This window comes from Microtus ochrogaster, chromosome 10 (genome assembly GCF_000317375.1).
Source record: "Microtus ochrogaster isolate Prairie Vole_2 chromosome 10, MicOch1.0, whole genome shotgun sequence".
Classification (NCBI taxonomy): domain Eukaryota; kingdom Metazoa; phylum Chordata; class Mammalia; order Rodentia; family Cricetidae; genus Microtus; species Microtus ochrogaster.
Window position 1 is genome coordinate 68851578 of NC_022016.1, and position 5814 is coordinate 68857391.

Here is a 5814-nt window from a genome sequence, read left to right on the forward strand (position 1 = left end):
AGACACTCATTGACTATGCCCTCCGTCTAACACACCGCCACAGCTGAGTAACTATGGTGGCTTTGGAGCGATCTGACTAAACCTTGAACTTCAGCTCGGCCCTGACACACAGCCTTGTACCCTTGCCGTTTCCTCCAGTCCTCTTCAGTGCCAGCAGCCAGACGCTAGTCAGCCTGTTTGTCCCATGATATTGTAAAACTGGGTTTAAGGCTATCTACAGGCTAGAGCGTGAGTAAAATAGTTGCCATGCAAGCCAGAGGACCCGTGTTCAGGTCCCCAGAACCCATACAGTAAGATGTGTCTGTAACCCCAGGGCTCCTGTAACAAGATATGAAGCAGAGACAAAAATTCCTGGACGCTCGTGGGCCAGCTAGCCTGGTATAGCTAACAGAAAACAGGAGACCCTGTCTCAAAGAAAATGAAAGGCGAGAACCAACTGGGAGGAGGGGTGTTGAAGAGCAGCACACCTGACTCCCTCCTCTGCCTCTGCACAGGCACCCACAGCCACACCCATGTACACATACACACACCAGAAAAAGAGAGAGAAACAACCACTCCAGCTTCTACAGAGCCAATCGTTCTGCAGAGTGTTGCATGTGAAATGCATAAGACATTGGCTCTATTCTTCTTCTTAGCCCGACTACTCCTTTATAGATGCCCACCTCACCCCAAATGCTAGTGATGGAGCTTCCAAGCTTCCTGAAACTCTTGCCTCCACTTCCTATCTTGCTATAGGTGTGCTGGGGTTACAGCTGCATATGGGTGCTGGGGAATTGAACTCAGGTCTCCTGGCTTGTGTGGCAATCACTTAACCCACTGAGCCAGACGCTAAATGAGTGTTCTGTCGTTGAGTCATACCCCTAACCCTTTAGGTAGCACCCTTGCCGGCTGCACATTTCCCCGAAGGACATGGTGTTCTGCTAGCCATTTCAGTACTTCCTGCCAACCACGGCCCCTTGGTTTCTTCTCTCGTCTTTCTGATTATCATTCGCTACTCGTAAGCTCTGAGCTTCCGGATGTTCACCACTTTAGCCGGTCCTTATGATGGGCCCCTCGACCTTTAGAGTCCAGTTCTGGGATCCTGCTCCTGCAGAGGAGGCTGCCACCTAACTTCTTGGTGATGCCAGTGCCCTCTTTGGCAGCGTCTTCTTAGTGGTTTTGGTAAGTAGTGTGATGTTTGGGTCTCCCATAGGACACAGACATCTGGTCTTGTGTGATAATGCCATCTAGCATGCCTTCCTTCCAAGTCTCATTTCTTCCTTTATTTACCACTTTTTTTTTAGGTCTTCCCATCACTTTTTCCATACTTCTAAGAGGACCCATAGTAAAGCTGCCTCATCCTCTAGAGTCTTTGTGTCGAAGAATTGACCCTACACCTCTGTTGAAAAAGTAGATATACTGTCCTTGGAAAAGATCAGGGGACTTGTCATTTCTATTATCATCATCATTATTATTAATAATTTATTTATTTATATATTTTTAGTTTTTGGTTTTTCTAGACAGGGTTTCTCTGTGTATCTTCGGCTGTCTTGGAACTCACTTCGTAGACTAGGCTGCCCTCAACCTCACAGAGATTCGCCTGCCTCTGACTCCCAAGTGCTGGGATTGAAAGTGTGCACCACCACGTCTGGTGTGACTTCTCATTTCTATCGGTGACCAAAGTTCTCCCCCTGATCTGACTACTGGGCAGCTCGACACCAAATTTTAATCAAGCATCTATCACAGTTGTGACAATGCATGACCTGCACTCTGGGTGCTGTTTTGACGCCGGCTCCATCTCATCAAATGTCTTTTCAGGTCACGCGGTTTTCTCACTTGCATTTACTCAACACTCTGCCTGCCAAACACTGTGCTAAATACTGCACACTCATCTCGTGCCGTCCCGGTTTCTCCGTGGTGGGGTCTTGAGCAGGATACCCAATTTCTTCTGTCAGAGGGGATAATGATATTGTCTACTTTGCAGGGTTGTCATGAGTACTGGTAATAGTTAACATCAACAGTCTTTAAAGTCCACTTGGCTTTTTGGCCCCAAACAGTAAGTCAAACCAGTTATTTTACATGATACGAATGTACTAAAGTCTAGAAAGAGAAATATCAGTTTATTCTAAAAATACTCACCAGAGAGAGTAAAGTATTACTAATCATATTTATTATGGCTTTAATCAAATTGAAAGCTTTTGTGGTTCCTGTAATTAACAGCAGTGTAACAGAATCAATCAAGCCGGGATGTAATGAATCTTCATACAAAAAACTCATTTATTTACTTCTACATTTATAAATTATGGCCCTTTTTGAGGGCAGGACGCCCCAGAAAGCTTGACTTTAAAACCCCTTGTTTTATAGGAATGTTAAGATTGCTTTGCTCTGACGATTAACAAGGAGTCTTATCCTGCCCTTGGGGCTTAGCAGATTGCATTAATAATTCAGACCCTCTGACAACTAAGTGTGGCGTTCCTCAATGCCGTGAGCTTGCCAGTAGGCAGAAATTTAGGGCAATCCCTTGAACCTTTCTCCTTGTATTGGATTACATTGTATGATGCCCGTCAGCATGAAAATGATGTCTTTAACTTTTTAATTTTTGCAGCCTCCCCCCAAAAAATATTTTTAAAAACCAAGTACAATTTTGTGTTGTTCACGTAGTAACTTGAGCATGGTGGCCTGACCTTAAAGAAAAGTGAGTCCTTCTCCACCCCACCCCTGCCAGTAGCCCTCTATTGCAGAGAACTACACTTCAGTATCCATATCACAATTTGGGGGGGTGGGGTGGCGGGAGAGTGGTTTCAAGACAGGGTTTCTCTGTGTTAATAGCTCTAGCTGTCCTGGACCTCAACCTGTAGACCAAGCTGGGCTAGAACTCACAGAGATCCGCCTGCCTCTGCCTCCCAAGTGCTTGGATTAAAGTTGTGCCCCACCACTCCCCCAGCCTTATCACAATTTTTAAGGGTTCTCTTCCATGGTTTCCTGTCTAGGCTGTTACTTTTGGAGATAGGGGGTGGGGCATGACACAGAAGCCTCCCATGTCTTTCTTTCTCAGCTGTGAGGCTGCAATCGTGGAAACCATTGCAGAAGTGTCCCTGTTTTTTACAGTCTTTACCATGGACCTCCACATAGTATCTAGTGACAGCATGGACCATGAACATCTGCCTGGCTTCTGGCATCAGCATGTGCCACAGACTTCAGCATGACTTTCAGTGATAGCATGAGCCATGGACATCAACACGACCCCTGACTGCAGCAGGACCATGACCCCAGACATGACCCCACCCCCACAGCATAGGTCATGGACATCAACATTGCCTCAGGTGGCAGCACAAACTGCTCACTTCTACAAACACACACACACACACACACACACACACACACACACACACACACCATGGGCATCACAGCCCACAGACATCAACATGGTTTCAGGCAGTCCAGGCCACAGGCACCTTGGATAACAATACGACCCCAGGCTGTAGCAGGACCATGAACTCAGCTATGCCCCATTCCCACTGGCAGCGCTGACCACAGACATCAACATGGCCTCAGGTTCAATCTCTCTCCACTGTGTAGGCACTGCTCTGTTCCTCATTGTGTGTGTGTGTGTGTGTGTGTGTGTGTGTGTGTGTGTGTGTGTGTGTGTTTGCCCACACAGCCCTAAATGCAAATCTTCATTTCCAGGAGTCAGTGGTCTAGCTCAAGGTCTCCAGTCTCTGAAGCACCATAAATACAGACCATAGATGAGGCTTCAGGTTTCCATCTTTGGTGATGACGATGAGCTCCCAGAGCTGGTTCTGCGGCACCAGTTCCTCCTTGAGGTCCAGCAGCTCACAAATGGAGTAAGGCCTGGATGGCTGCCGAGTTAGGTCTCTCCTCTTCGTATCTCCCTCCCCACACCCCTTCCTCATGCTGCAGTGGGCTCTTCTGGGGCTAATTTTTTAACCAGACAGCATCTGTGTATACTTCTTGGCCTAGAGATCATGAATATATCTGACAGAGATAGCTAAAGTGAAAGACTTAAATTACATGCCTTTAAACAATAGAAAACAGAGGGATAAGAATTATATGGGACTTTGGGGGGGGGGCTTTTGGTTTTTAGTTTGGAGACAAGACAGGGTTTCTCTGGGTAACCACCCTGGCTGTCCTGGAACTCACTCTATAGACCAGACTGACCTCAAACTCACAGAGATCTACCTGCTTCTGCCTTCTGGTAGCTAGGATTAAAGTGTGTGCTACTAACTAGTGACTTAGTTCTGCACTCTGATCTTAAGGCAAGCTTTATTTGTTAGATCACAAACAAAATATCACCACATTTCCCATTTTTTGTCTAAAATAAAAAAGGTTATAAGTAATATAAGAAAAACTATATACAATAAGTACAATAACTATATATAACATATACAGGCAATAAATACATCAACAATGTTTAGTTCATTAGCATTTGACAAATTCAGAGAAAATACTCCATTATCTATCCTATCTTGGTGTGTCCAAAATGTTGTATGTAATTCACTTTCTATCCTAACTTGCATTACCATCCAAAACTGTCTTTTGATGTCTCTCAACCTTATACACTTTAACCTCTTTGGTGAGTTTCTTTTCTGAGTCTGATAAACAAGGAAAACTATAACTGTCTATTCTTCAACTACCTCAGAGACCCAAGAAGGAAATAAATAATATCAACTGAGCAAGCAGGAAGCAACTCCCAAAAATGTGAGAAATGACAGAAACAGCTGGCTGCCTGGACAGTCACCCAAAGTTCCTTATCTCACTTAGAGTTTTTATTATTAAAACCAATTAGAATTCGTGCTACAAGGGGATCTTACCCACTAAGCCATATCTCCAGCCCCCAAATACTATATAAAAAATATATTTTTTTTATTTGTGCTTGGTTGGCTCCATCACTGTAGAACTTGCAGATAAGGAAGGGCAGCTATATAAAATTTTTTTATTTTGGCTGTTGATTTTGAGACAGTCTTGTATCTTCATATTTATGCCAGTAAAACATACTTACAGAGTGCCTACTATACATTAGGTACAGTAGTGTATAAGTTCTCAACTTGTGGGCCATGATCCCTTTGGGGGGGGTCAAATATCAGCTATCCTGAATATTAGATATTAATATGAGGATTCATAGCAGTAGCAAAGATAAAGCTATGAAGTGGCAATGAAATAATGTTATGGTTTGGGGTCACTATAGCATGAGGAACTATATTAAAGGGTCACAGCATTAGGAGGGTTGAAAATCACTGATTTAAAGTGAAGAAGGGAAAAAGGGACTTAGAGAATGACTTGCAGTGACCTGAGCTCCTCAACGGTAGGAGTAAACTTGGTTTGAGGCCCCAACCCGGTGGAAGAAGAAAGCCCTTTCACAAGCAGGGTCACCTCCCCAGGGCATTTTCAACACCGCACGTCTACTCTACTTCACACAGCGTGGAAGCAAAAATAAACGCAATGTGTGCCTTCTGGGTTTTCCCATCAGCCGCACCCACAGGATGCCCACATTGGCAGCAAACCCTGAGCTGAGGGAGGTAGCTGTAGGGAGAACTCACAATGCTGTCATCTATCCAGCTGGTCTCTGCTCTCCCTCCTTGTCACTCAGATTCCACTACAGATTGTTCCCAAGAATCCAAGCCCCCCTGTAGGGTAGAGACAAGTTGTCCCCTACACTGTCCCTGCCACATTCCCCACCTTACTTTTGCACCCCAAGTGCTTTCCAACCTTGTTAATTACACCAAAGCTTCCCAACCTGCTTTTCAGCCAGGTGCTGCTGCTGCTGTTTGTCTTGTCTTTAATCCCAGGACTCAGGAGGCAGGCGGATCTGATCTA